This window comes from Pelophylax lessonae (genome assembly GCF_965119305.1).
Source record: "Pelophylax lessonae genome assembly, chromosome: 4".
NCBI classification, from domain to species: domain Eukaryota; kingdom Metazoa; phylum Chordata; class Amphibia; order Anura; family Ranidae; genus Pelophylax; species Pelophylax lessonae.
Window position 1 is genome coordinate 110731129 of NC_138771.1, and position 14883 is coordinate 110746011.

A 14883-nucleotide genomic window follows, 5' to 3' on the forward strand; every position below is an offset into this window, starting at 1 on the left:
AATCAGAAGGTCAGTAAAGACAGCTCACATATTTCTTATAGCACTGGCCTCCTTTGAAGCTTGGTATAGACACACAATTTTTTTTTTTTTCAACCAGTGGGTTAAACAAAAAAAAAGACTGACAGATCCCTGCATCAACACAAGTGGTGTTGATGCAGAGATCGCTCTCGCTGGGACATTGTATTCTGCCACCAGAATACACTGATCAGCGCTTGCAGCCATTGGCTCCAAGTTCTGAACTAATGCTGGTTTTCCAGAATGGGCATTTGACAGAAGCGAGTTGTTAGAAAAGTACCCACATACTGAAAGACAGCTGGTTCCTGCACATGTGTACCCGGCCTAAGACCAAAGCTATTTATGTCTTAGCAGATATTTGATAATTTAGGTGATTGTAAAGTCTTGTTTTTTTTTGTTTCTATTAAAATATCAAACATGTAATAGTTACCGTCTCTGTACAGTTGGTTTTGCACAGGGCAACCCAGATCCTCCTCTTCTCAGGTCCCTGGCCCCTCCCTCCTGTTGAGTGCCCCCACAGCAAGCAGCTTGCTATGGGGCACCCGAGTTGAGCCGCAGCTCCGTGTATCCATTCATACATGCCTATGCCTCTCCTTATTGGCTAAATGAGTTAGATTGACAGTAGCAGGAGCCAATGGCGCCACTGCTGTGTCTCAGCCAATCAGGAGGGAGAGTCCCAGATTACCGAGGCATTCCTGGACATTGCTGGATAGAGATGGGGCTCAGGTAAGTATTAGGGGGGCTGAGGGTGGCTGCTGCACACAAAAGGCTTTTTATCCTAGTGCATATAATACATTAAGATAAAACCTTCTGCCTTTACAATCACTTTAAGGGAACCCTGTGAGCATATGACTTAACTGTTAGGCTTTATGTACACCCTGCCTACATTTACTGCGGATGCGGGAAAACGCACGTTTCCCACAGCCAGCGACCAAAACATTCCTATCCTGAACATGATTCTTCCACATTCAGGAGAGGAAGGTTGAACCTCAACTAACTGCAGCAGCTCCTAAACTCTGCTAAAAGCCTATGTGTACATGGATACATAGGCTTTTATGGAGTTGAGTTTAGGAACTTTGGAAAAAAAAGCACCAAAAGCTTCTAAACTCAGGTTTAGGAGCTGCAAGTTTACATGAAGCCTTAGTGTCCATGCACACTAACTTTTAAAAAATGCCAGTGCTCTTGGCAGAAAAAGTTATAATTTAGAAGCGTTTAGGGGAGTTTAGCAGCTTTAGCATTTTTTTCTGGCAGAAAACCGCTCTCAAAAATGCAAAACAGAACTTTTTTTTCTGCCTCTGAATCCTGAGCTTAAATTATGCCTCTAAATTACCTAATGTGCATGGACACCTAGGAAAACATTAGTTCCCTCTACTGGCAAAAAAGACAAACTCCTCTAGGAACAGCGTTTTTTTTAAGCCAGCGTGCATAGTGCCTTAAAAGTGCAGACTAAAGGACTGTCATTTTGATTCTTGTTTCACTAACTAGTGGGCCAAGGTTCAGAAATTTAAATGGAAGGAATGAAACCCACAAAGACTCACAAACTAAGAATCTAATAGCAATCATGCCTGTCTTGTCCTGGACAACATCTCAAACTTGTGATGACCCATTCTCCATCAGTCTGTATTGCAGTCAGCACAAATCCACCAAGCACAACTATAGAGCACAAGAGTTTACCTATACCAGCCATTTTTTCTATGGTTGGGCCTGACACATGTACAGTACTTGTACACATCTAAAGCCTGTAATTTCACTCAGGACACACAGAGCTGCAGCTCGGTTCGGGTGCCCCATAGCAAGCTGCTTGCTATGGGGGCACTCCACAGGAGGGAGGGGGCAGGAGAGCCAGCAAGGGACCCATGAAGGGGAGGATCCAGGCTGCTCTGTGCAAAGCCACTGCACAGAGGAGGTAAGTTTGGCATGTTTGTTATTTTTAACAAAAAAGATGGGATTTTTGACTTACCGTAAAATCTATTTCTTTGATGTTCATTGACGGACACAGCTCCTGGTATTCATAACCATTGGGTTATACTGCCACCTACAGGAGTAGGACACTAGGCAGAAAAGAATTCTGGCTACACCCATGGGCAGTCCCAGGGGGTATACTCCCTCTCTCTGCTATAGCCACTCAGTTTTGTTACACGCAGTGTCAGGAGAATAATAACTCCACTGAGGGGTGGGTGCTGTGTCCATCAATGAACATCAGAGAAATGGATTTTACAGTAAGTCAAAAATCCCATTTTCTCTTTGGTTCAGTGATGGACACAACTCCTGGTATTCACAACCATTGGGATGTCCCAAAGCAGCGTTAAACATAAGGGGTGTGAACAACAAAAACATTCTTAAGGCTAAACATTAGCCAACCAGGCAACATGACCTCAACCAAACAACTGGAGCCCACCTGAAAAAAATAATACATCCTCAAAGAGGATCAGGTCCTCTTAAACTGCAGCCTGCAAAACCTTGCGGCCAAAGGAAGCATCCGCAGATGCCAACACATCACTTTTTTAAAACTTTGTAAAATGTGCATCGATGACCAGGTGGCTGCTTTGCAAACCTGTGTCACTGACGCCTGATGAAGAAATGAACCACCATCTGGTCGTAGAGGAAGCGGTTAACCCTTTACGATGCTCATCTGTGAGCACAAATAGAGAGTCTGACTTGCTGAAAGACTCCGTAGCTGCCAGGTACACCCTAATTGTCTGGACCACATCCAAGGCTTGCAAGGCCATTTCCTTCGGATGTTTAGGCCTGGGACACAGGGAAGGCAACACAATGTCTTCATTCAAGTGAAAATCAGAGACAACCTTTGAAAGGAAAGTCAGACAAGGGTTACCTTATCCCTGTGAATAACCAGGTAAAGTGAACAACAGGATAATGCCGCCAGTTCAGACACCCTGCACACAGAGGTGATAGCTACCAAAAAGGCCACCTTCAGGGACAACGTAAGCAGGGGAATCTCACAGATATTTTCAAAGGGAGGCTTCTGTAGAGCTGAAAGCACCAAATTTAGATACCAAGGCGGATATGAAGCCTACACTGCAGGGACCAAATGTCGGACACCCTGGAGAAAAGTACACACCAGAGAGTGTGTGGCCACATGAAGTTTGTTGGAAGAACACTGCCAAAGCCAACACCTGGCCCTTGATGGTACTCAAGGCCAACTTCTGTTCAACCCCCCGTTGAAGGAAGGTTAGTATCCGAGCCACTGAGGAGGATGAACCCCAAGCGACTCAGACCACACAATGTATGTCTTCCACGTACGATGGTGGATCTTCCTAGAAGTATATTTCCTGGCTTTTAACAGTGTAGTAGTCACCGAATCAGATAAACCTCTATCCTTCAGCACCTGGCATTCAACAGCCAAGCCAGCAAAGCCAGTGACTGTAAAGCAGGATGGAAGGTCGGTCCTTGGGACAGTAGTTCCTCCCTGAGAGGAAGCTTCCAAGGAACATTGGTGACCAGCCACACCAGATCGGCGTACCAAGCCCGACGAGGCCAGTCCGGAGCCACTAAGATGACCGGAATCCCTTCTGCCTTGATCCTGCGTAGAAGTCTGGGCAGAAGCTTTAAAGGAGGGAAGGCATAAATTAGCCAATACTGACCCCACGGGGCCACTAGCGCATCTGTGGCTTCCGCCAAAGGATCCCTTTAACCTAGCCACAAACCTCTGCACCTTTATGTTGAGCTGAGACGCCATCAGATCCACCTCAGGGGTACCTCATCGGAGACACAGCTGATGAAACACCTCCGGATAAAGGGACCACTTCCCTTGGTCAAACACTTACAGGTAATTCACCTGCCTGTGAATGTGTATGGCAGAGAGGGCTGGAACAAACCATTCTGCCCACCTTAGAATGCCGGCTACCTCCAAACCTGCCAGGACACTTCTTGTGCCCCCTTGGTGATTGACATAAGTCATGGCCGTGGCATTATACAATCAAATGCGCACTGGACAACCCTGAAGGCGATCCATCCAATGACCCAGACACAGTCTGATCGATCGGAGTTCCATAACATTGATCGGTAGTCTGGACTCTTTCAACGTCCAGATCCCCTGAGCAGAATGCTTGCCAAGGACGCCTCCCCAGCCGGACAGGCTGGCATCTGTGGTGACCACTGTTCAATACAAGGGGAGGAATGATTTTCCCAGAACGAAGCCACCATATCAGAGACTCCCTCATTCCCCGACTCAGCTGGATCTGATTTCCCAGAGACTGCGGAGTCTTGTTCCATTTGGTTAGATTCTCCCTTTGCAGGGACCTCGTATGTAACTGTGCAAACAGAACCGCTTCAAAGGTAGAAACCATGAGGCCCAGCACCTGCATGCAAGTCCAGAGGGATGACCATCTGTTGGACAGCATGAGGCAAATTGCAGCCTGCAATTTCTGGATTTTACCCAGAGGAAGGAGCACTCTGGCTAAGGCCAAGTCCAGAGTCAGGCCCAGATAGTCCAGCTTTATGGATGGAGCCAGAGCAGACTTCTGAACATTCAGAATCCAGAACTCCTGTAGAGTTCGTTTCGTGAGCTCCAGGTTTTCCACCAGAGCAGAGGGAGACTCCACCCACGGAAATAGATCGTCCAAGTAACCCAGTACCACGATCCCCTGTTGGCGTAGCAAAGCTAGACCCGAGAAGCAGAGGTGAGTCCAAAGGGTAAAGCCACGAATTGATAATGCTCCTCTCCCACAGCAAAGTGGAGAAAACGCTGGTGACTGGCACATGGGAATGTTCAGGTAGGCATCCTTGATATCGATTTAGGCAAGGAAATCTTCCTGACGCAGGGATGCCACCACCGTTCAAATGGATTCCATTCTGAACTTCTGTACCTGCACAAAGCAGTTGAGAGCCTCGAGGTCCAGGATTGGATGAACTTTGCCTTCCTTCCTGGGTACTGTTAACAGGTTTAAGTTAAAACCCTGAAAACGTTCCTAAGTCGGAACAAGGACAATCACCCCTTAAAGGGACAGTTCTTGTACCACCCAAAACAGGCCCTGTAAACGGTCTGGGGACAGGCACGAGTTGGAAGGAAAAATCTTTGCCGGGGAACAAGAGCAAACCTTGATCTTGTAGCCAGACCAAATGACTTTGTGAACCCACTTGTCTTGCACCAGGCGAGTCCACGGATCCAGAAAACAGCGAAGATATCCCCCCATCCCCGATACAAGTGAGGGCGCACCTTCGTGCTGAAGGAGCCTTATCCATGGGTCTGGAGAAGCCTGATCTTGCCTTGCCACACCAGGCTCGTTTGGATCCCCCTGAAGAGGCCCTGAAAGACTTTGAGCCCTTGTCAGTCAACCCTGAGGGGCGAAAAAACTTCTTATGAGCTGAGAAGGAAGGCCCATGTCTATGATTGCCCTTAGTAGCCTGTGGAAGAAAATTACTCTTCCCCTGTGAGACCTCTAATGATTTCATCCAGGGTAGCTCCAAACAGGCGATCTCCTTGGAAAGGAAGATCAGGCAAGGCCTTTTTTGAAGTCTGATCCACAGACCAGCCCTTGAGCCAAACGACACAAGGAAGGACCACCGCCAAAACAGAGAGGCGAGCCATCAGGGGAGTCGCATCCAAAGAGGCCTCTGGACCAGCTGGTCCGCCAGCTCGGCAAAGGCAGGGGGGAGCTGTTCCCCCCTCCAGGTCACGGCGTAACAGCTTAACCCACTTGGTCAGAGTTTGCGACATTAGGGCAATGGTGAATACCAGCCTCATTGCCGAACCACCCAGAGTGTACATCTTGCGGGCCATAGCCTCCGCCTTCCGGTCAGCTGGATCCTTAAAAGTCGGGGATTCTTCAACCGGAATCTCGGTTGACTTGATCAATCTGGAAACCGGAGGGTGGCAAAGTCTTCTTCTTAAGAAGGGACTCCTCATAGGGGTAATGCCTAGTAAAGCGCTTAGGAACCCCACGGGGGTGCTTTGGTTGTCCCCACTCTTTTGTGACAATTCTTTCAAAATAGGCAGGGAAAGGAAACACCTTTGCCGCTCTAGATGGCTTGTGAGTGCCAAAGGGTACCTGCGCCTCTGTTGCAGCTTCAGCTTCCTCCATCTTTAGGGTTTTACACACAGATACAATCAGTGCCTCCACCAGCACCTTTTTCGCAGACACGGAGGAATCATCCTCACTATCAGAGGATTCCAGGTGCGTGATTGCAGACCCAGCAGGGTGACCCCACGTCCGCAGCGGCTGAATTAGATTTAGGATCTGATGAGACAAATGTGGCAGGGGAAGGCGGGGGGGCACTTTTTGCAAGCCCGTCGCCCAAAAGCCACCTCCTCCCGGGACACATGGGACTCCAGGACCACTGTCAGTGCATGGATGGATGGCTGGGACCCGGAGGAATCCGCAGCCTCAGGTGGGGAAATGTGCTCCAAAGACTCCACAAGTCACCAGGGGGACCCCACAAATAGTGTAAAAACACTGCTGAGGGACAACCCCCACCGCGCTGGCAGCACAATTGCCAGGCACAAGGCACCAAGTGATCCTCAGCAGAGAGGGAGAGGACCCCACCAGACTCACCACCCTCAGAAACAAGCACCTGAAGCCATCAGGATAATTCCCTATACATGTGACGATCAGGAAGCGAAACCATCCAGAAGTCAGCACCAGGGGATGAGGAGGGGCTCCCACCACTGATATCGCTGCCCATAGGGCTCCACTGTCATGGCTGCCGCTTTTTTCAATGCAAACCACAGCAAAATGGCCGGCGGACTACACATACATGGCTGCCGTGTATAGGAATACACAGGCCACAACAAAATGGTGGCCCTGTGCGGCACCACGAGGCATACAGGGGCCCAGAAGGGAGACTGGGCATCAGGGATAGATCCAGGCAGGGTGGGGTGCCCTAGCAGAAGCCCCCACCAGCTACAACCACCCCCCAGCACATTCGATCGTCCGGTGCCCCCCTTTCGATTCCCCCGATGTCTATGATGAAAAGGGGTCCCTTATGTCCTCCTCAGAGGAGGAATTAGCTGCTTGGGTAGCAGATGTGGGGCTTGGAGGTCAAGTGCCCTGCCCCCCACCCCAGGAACAGTGGCCCGACCACCCAAAAACAGCCCCAATATATGTGGAGGGGGGGCAGGTTGTAACGCTCCTGCGTTTTATGTATGATGTGGATTTTCAGCTGCAGAAATATTCCACTTCAGTAGTCATGTAGAGAAACGCTGAGACACCATTCCCAACTCTCAATGACTCATCATGTGTGGAGGATCTCAATTCAGCAAGTAAATACACACACTCAATAAGATGTTTCCTAGAGTGACTTATGTATATAGTAACACAGTGATGATAGGCTGAAGAGACAGGTTGGGTAGAGATGGTAGATGACAGACACTTGAAAGGAAATGTTCTTGAAAGTAAGATAGTAGCAGATGGGATGCAGATAGGTTTAGCAATCATGTATGGTAGCAGATGACAGAGTAGCAGGTGGACATACAAGAGAGATCAACCCAGTGCAAGAACAGGTGGTAGTAGGCTCAAGAGCTAGCAATCTTAGATAATGCAGATGTAGTAATAGTCCTTAGTATGCAGAGCTAGATAGTGTAAGCTTTAGTATGAAAGTTATAGAGGTTTCCCCTGCGGGGTACTTATCACTAATAGCAATGTAGCAGAGGAGAGGTTCGGCAAGAGCGGATGATCCGGTAGCGGGATACAGGGATCAGCGCAGCGTGGTTCCGACAGCGAGGTAAGCTTGCAAGCATGAGAGCTTCAAGACAGGTTAGCATCAAGGCACAAAGCAGTTTGAACGAACACATGTGAGTGAGAGCCGGCGATCTAAATAGCCATCCAGTCCGGCGCTCAGTGATGACAGCATCAGTCTTAAAGGTGTATGCGCACCTTACCAAAAGAGAATGGTGGGGCGCATAAACTTATGAAAGAGTAATTAGGGTACCCAAAGGTACCAGAACATTACAGTACCCCCCCCTTAAGGCCGGCTCCTGAAGGCCTCTGGAGCTGGTTTGTCTGGGTACTTCACATGAAAATTGCGGATTAATCTAGAGGCATGTATGTCAGAGGTGTTTAGCCAGGTGTCGTCTTGGGACCCATAGTTCTTCCATCGAACCAAGTACTGAAGTCTTCCTCTGTGGATACGAGAATCCAGAATCTCTTTTATCTCATATTCTTCTCCACCTTCAACTTGTACAGGAGGAGGAGGTGGGATAGTAGGCCTTATTCCTTGGTCAGGAACATGGGGCTTCAGTAGCGACACATGGAAAATGGGATGTATTTTGAGGTCTATTGGCAATGTAAGCTGTACTGCAGCTTTTCCAATAAGTTTCTTGATTGGGAAAGGTCCCAAGAACAGAGGTCCAAGCTTTTTGCTAGGGATTTTCAGTCTTAAATTTTTTGTTGAGAGCCAAACGAGGTCCCCGATAGCGTACTGAGGAGAAGGTCTTCTGCGAAGATCATAGTACTTCTTTTGTTGACTATGAGCGTGTGCAATGGTAGTATTAAGCAAACCCAGAGAGTCCTTTATTTGGGTAAGATAGTCTGAAGCTACTGGGTTATTTGAAGGAAGGATGCGTGGTGGAAGAATAGAGGGATGAAACCCATAGTTCAAGTAGAACGGACTCTGCTTGGTCGTACTGTGGGTTACGTTGTTGTAGGCAAATTCTGCCAGAGGGAGAAGATCCACCCAATCATCCTGTTGGTAAGAAGTGTAACAACGTAAATATTGCTCGATGCATTGGTTGACTCTTTCAGTCTGTCCGTTGGTTTGCGGATGGTAAGGAGAAGTGAGCTTCCGCTCGATCCATAGTATGTGACATAGTTCTTGCCAGAACTTGGAAATAAATTGTGATCTACGGTCAGACAGAAGAGTTTTTGGGATACCATGTAACTTAAAGACATGTTTCATCAGGAGTTCTGCCGTTTGTTTGGACGAAGGTAGTCTGCGAATAGCAATGAAATGTGCCATTTTTGTCAGATGGTCCACTGACACTAAGATGGTATTAAATCCTTTGGAAGGAGGCAATTCCACTATAAAGTCCAAGGACACAACTTCCCATGGAGTTTGGGGTATTGGTAGACTGCATAGTAGACCAGATGGTCTCGTAGTGTCAATTTTGGACCTGGCACAGACATTGCATGAAGAGACGAATTTTTGTATAGATGTTTTCATGTCAGGCCACCAGAATTGCCTGGTAATCAGATTAAGAGTCTTTGTCATACCCATATGTCCTGCCATAGTCACATCATGCGATAATTCCAAGATCTTGGTGCGTATGGTAGGTGGTATGTAAAGTTTGTCGTTGTAGTAGAGGAAGCCTTCTGCATCAGTATTTAGCTGTGGTGGGGGTGAATCCAAACTTATACCATGCAAAACCTCTTCCTTCAAGGAACGGACAACTCCAATAATGCATTTGTGAGGTATTATAGGAACGGAAGGGATTTCGAAGTAGTTTTCTTCAGTTAGTCGTGATAGTGCATCAGCCTTTTTGTTCTTATCTGCAGGTGTGTAGGTCACTAGGAAGTGAAACCTTAGAAAGAATAGTGACCATCGTACCTGTTGGTGCGAGAGAGTTTTGTTAGTCTGAAGATATTGGAGATTTTTATGGTCCGTGTATATAAGTATTGGTAATTGGGTGCCTTCGAGTAGATGTCGCCAATTCTCCAGAGCCAATTTTATAGCAAGCAGTTCCTTTTCACCCACGGGGTAATTTATCTCTGGACTGCTTAGGGATTTAGAAAAAAAGGCGACTGGATGAAGTGGTGATGTGTGAGTTGGTCGTTGGGAGAGTATTGCTCCTACTGCCATGTTTGACGCATCTACTTCCAGAATGTATTGGAGGGATGGGTCTGGATGGCGTAGTATAGGAGCAGAAGTAAACCTTGTCTTTAACAGGTGAAAAGCTTTATTTGCTTCATCTGACCATTTGAATGGTTTTTTAATGCTAGTGAGCTGTGTGAGGGGTCTCACAATGGCAGAGAAGTTTCTAATGAACTTCCTGTAGAAATTCGAAAATCCAAGGAATCGCTGTAGCGCCTTGCGTGTGGTTGGTGTAGGCCAATCCTGAATGCAGGATATCTTACTCATGTCCATCTCGATTCCTGTTTTGGATATGATGTAGCCTAGAAACAGTACCTCTTCTTTATGAAACAAGCATTTTTTCAGTTTCACATAAAGGTTGTGTGCAAGCAATCTCGATAATACTAGTCTTACATGTCTTATGTGTTCAGACAGGGATCGTGAATATATAAGTATATCGTCCAGATATACCACAACACAGACATCTAGTAAGTCTCTGAAAATATCGTTTATAAATCGTTGAAAAACTGCAGGGGCGTTGCATAGCCCGAATGGCATTACAAGATATTCGAACAATCCGTATCTGGTTCTGAATGCAGTCTTCCACTCGTGTCCATCACGGATTCGAATGAGATTGTATGCTCCTTTCAGGTCCAATTTTGAAAAATAGGTAGCTCCACGCACCTGCTCAATGAGCTCAGGGATAAGCGGTAGAGGATAGCGATCTTTTATTGTAATAGCATTCAATTGCCTATAGTCGATGATAGGCCTGAGACTTGAGTCCTTATTGCGGACAAAAAAGAGTCCTGCTGCTGTGGAAGAAGTGGAAGGTCTAATAAAACCTTTTTCCAAATTCTCATCCAAATAGTCTTTGAGATGGGAAAGTTCATCCTGTGAAAGAGGATAAACATGACCGAACGGCAATTTGCTATTTGGGAGTAGATCAATGCTACAATCATAGTCTCGATGGGGAGGTAGTGCTTGAGCATTTTTCTCAAGAAAAACCTCAGAGAGATCCTGATAACATAGTGGTGCAATCTCATCTGTCACCACAGACAGGATCTTCCCGAAAGACGGGAGGTTACACGTACCCTCGCAATAGCAAGAGAGGAAGGTCAGGGTCCGTTCCTTCCAATCTATGGTTGGTTGATGTGTGTGCAACCAGGGAAGTCCCAAAACAATGGGAAAGTGGGGTGAAGGTATTAGATCGAATGGTAGTGGTCTCCATATGAGACCCGTTAGTAGTGACTAGGAGTGCCTGTGTCTGATCAGTGATCGGACCAGAGGATAAAGGAACACCGTTAATAAGACTCACTGAGACAGGTTTAAGTTTAGAAATAATAGGAACTTTATTTAAAGCAGCAAAACGTATGTCAATATAATTTCCACAAGATCCTGTGTCAATCATGGCCTTAGTAGTAATCCTGTTCTGGTCCCACTGTAATGTTAAGCAAACAGAAAGGTAAGGGTTAGTGATTGAAGTTGTCAATCCCCCTAGGAGGACATGTGAACACTCACCCTTCTTTTTGTAGACTAGGGGACAGACGTTTATCTTGTGATCCGGGGATGCACAGTACAAGCAGAGATTACCAGATCGTCTTCTGGCTCTTTCCATAGTTGATAGAGGTGGGCGTATGGTTCCTACCTCCATAGGAACGGGGTCAACGGCCGAAATCCGAGAAGAACTGGATAATGGCATTCCCATTTTCTCAGCCTTTCTTTCTCGTAGTCTTCTATCTATGGTGATACTGAGTTGTATCAATGCATCCAGGGTTTTTGGCAGATCCACTCGGGCGAGCTCGTCCTTAACGGCCTCTGATAGGCCAAGCCTAAATTGGGATTTCAGAGCTGCATCATTCCATTCTGAATCAAGGGTCCATCTCTTGAATTCTGCGACAAAGTCTTCTACAGGTCTCCCACCTTGTTTCAAGGATCTTAATTGAAGATCGGCAGTACTCTGCCTATTGGGATCATCATATAGGCTAGTGAGTTCTGCTAGGAACAAGGCATAGGAGTTGAGAAGCTGGTCGCTTTTCTCAAAAAGAGAGTCTGCCCAGGCCCGAGGATTGCCTGTTAGGTAAGAAATAATAGTACAAACCTTAATGTGATCAGTAAGGTAGGTACAGGGTTTTAGCAAGAAAAGTAACTCACATGCGTTTTTAAATTCGCGAAATTTTTTGCGATCGCCTGTAATTACCAAAGGAGGATTTATTTTGGGTTCAGGGGACTGAGCAGTGGTAAATTGTGTCAGTCTAATTACCTGCTGCGACAGAGCCTGATTGTCTTCTTTTAATTCAGCAAGTGCGTGTATTAACGCAGGTACTTGCTGTTTTAATTGTGTCATCTGAGTGGTTATTTCTGCTGAATCCATTTGTGGTTCGTTCAATCTGTAACGCTCCTGCGTTTTATGTATGATGTGGATTTTCAGCTGCAGAAATATTCCACTTCAGTAGTCATGTAGAGAAACGCTGAGACACCATTCCCAACTCTCAATGACTCATCATGTGTGGAGGATCTCAATTCAGCAAGTAAATACACACACTCAATAAGATGTTTCCTAGAGTGACTTATGTATATAGTAACACAGTGATGATAGGCTGAAGAGACAGGTTGGGTAGAGATGGTAGATGACAGACACTTGAAAGGAAATGTTCTTGAAAGTAAGATAGTAGCAGATGGGATGCAGATAGGTTTAGCAATCATGTATGGTAGCAGATGACAGAGTAGCAGGTGGACATACAAGAGAGATCAACCCAGTGCAAGAACAGGTGGTAGTAGGCTCAAGAGCTAGCAATCTTAGATAATGCAGATGTAGTAATAGTCCTTAGTATGCAGAGCTAGATAGTGTAAGCTTTAGTATGAAAGTTATAGAGGTTTCCCCTGCGGGGTACTTATCACTAATAGCAATGTAGCAGAGGAGAGGTTCGGCAAGAGTGGATGATCCGGTAGCGGGATACAGGGATCAGCGCAGCGTGGTTCCGACAGCGAGGTAAGCTTGCAAGCATGAGAGCTTCAAGACAGGTTAGCATCAAGGCACAAAGCAGTTTGAACGAACACATGTGAGTGAGAGCCGGCGATCCAAATAGCCATCCAGTCCGGCGCTCAGTGATGACAGCATCAGTCTTAAAGGTGTATGCGCACCTTACCAAAAGAGAATGGTGGGGCGCATACACTTATGAAAGAGTAATTAGGGTACCCAAAGGTACCAGAACATTACACAGGTGAGGGACTCAGCAGGGGGGGGTGCCTGCAGAAAGGAGGGGAACCAGGAGGTCTAACTGTCCCAATTAGGGGCCCCCGTCCTCCCCAAAACTCTGCAGGGGGAGAGGGGGGGAAAACTACTCACCATGCCAGGAACCAGGCAGGCACCGCTCCAGAGAGAACCCCTCGCCATCAAAATGGGGGGGCTATCGGCCAGGAGGAGTGCTGCGACTCAGGCAGAGACCCGGTCGTATGTGACCTCGCGAGGCGTTTAACTAGCAGGCCAGCCCCTGTTTAGTGGGGCTATGTCGCAGCTGGGTATTCAAAGAGAAAAACTGACCACACTCTGGAGTAGATGAACTGGAGGTGTTTATTCCCATAAACTTAAATACACAGGTGCATCACACAGACATGGGACAGGTTGACGCGTTTCATGATTCTACTGATCGCTTACTACTGAGTAAGCGATCAGTAGGATTGTGAAATGCGTCAGCCTGTCCCATGTCTGTGTGATGCACCTGTGTATTTAAGTTTATGTGAATAAACACCTTCAGTTCATCTACTCCAGAGTGCGGTCCGGATCCGACCGGCACCGGAGTGTCTTGCCTCACCTGAGCGGCTTTTTTCTGTTTGCTACAATTGTTTCTCTATGTCGCAGCTGACCTAGCACGGAGCTGAGGTCAGCGCACGCTCGCTGGCCAGACTGGGGTGACCACTGGATCTACATTATCCAGCCAGTCGCCCAGTCCGGCAGTTGATTGTAGATCTCACAGGAAAAAATCCAGGAGAATACATTTCTATCTAAAAAGAAAAAATTTGCCAGGACCAGAGATCCCAGCATCGAACTAGGTCCTTACACCTGACTAGGCAGAAAAACTACTCCTACTCCTGTAGGGGGCAGTATAACCCAATGGTTATGAATACCAGGAGTCGTGTCCGTCAACGAACGAAAGAGAAAACTAGATTTTAGTATCACTTTAAGCTTTGACAAAAAATCCTGGAAGCTGATTGGCTTCTATGCAGAGCTGCACCAGATTTTGCACTTTTCAGTTTTAATAAATCAACCCCTATGACTGCTCTGTGGTGCGGAAAATGGAATTGTCATTAGCTGTTACTATACACCATTGCTGTTTACATTATCTTTCCATGTCTCTTTTTCTTTTTTTAGTATAAAACAACTTGTTTCAGATATTTTCAAACTTGTCAAGTGAGATAAATCATTTTGCTATCTGATAAATTTAAAGTTAAAGTGATTTTAACTATATTTAAAAAATACTTTTTTTTATTTTAAAAAAATACCTGCTCTGTTCAATGGGTTTTGCACAGAGTGGCACCCAACCTCCTCCTGCATTCCCGCCCCCCACTCCCTCATCAAGCCATTGGGTCCTGCTGCCTCATTGAAGCCTAGGAGAGTGGGGAGAGCCACTATAGATGGGCACAGTGCTGGATCGAGTGAAGGCTCAGGTTAGTAAAAAAAAGGGGGGGGGGTGAAGGGGCATACTGCTACCTAAATATTTTTTACATTAATGCAAGAAACGCATTAAGGTAAAAATGTTTAGACTTTAGAACCACTTTAATTTGCGACATACAAATGTATATAATAAATGGAACCACAGACTAAAAAAATGTCTAGAAATAAAATATTAGACTCAATTTTCAATGCTAAATCATTAGGAGAGATTTGAAAATCAGCGACATTGGCTGAAAATAAGGATACTTATCCTTGTGCAAAGTTTCAAGAATTGAATTAATGCATAAAAACATAAGGCTCCCATCATGTACAACAACTGCCATTTAGCAAACTACTGTTATCCTCACATTACCTCCACGCACATACGCAGTGCCAATTGTATGACATAAGATCTGCTAAATGTATTTTTCAGGTAAACAAAATCATTATTTATGTATCCTTATGTCAACTGT

At 46.3% G+C, this 14883-nt stretch overlaps 1 protein-coding gene across 2 annotated transcripts in view; it reads right to left on the minus strand.

Annotated features, from left to right (window-relative positions):
• Positions 1–14883, minus strand: part of APBA2 (amyloid beta precursor protein binding family A member 2) — a 523475-nt gene that overhangs the window by 210463 nt on the left and 298129 nt on the right. The window lies entirely within an intron of this gene.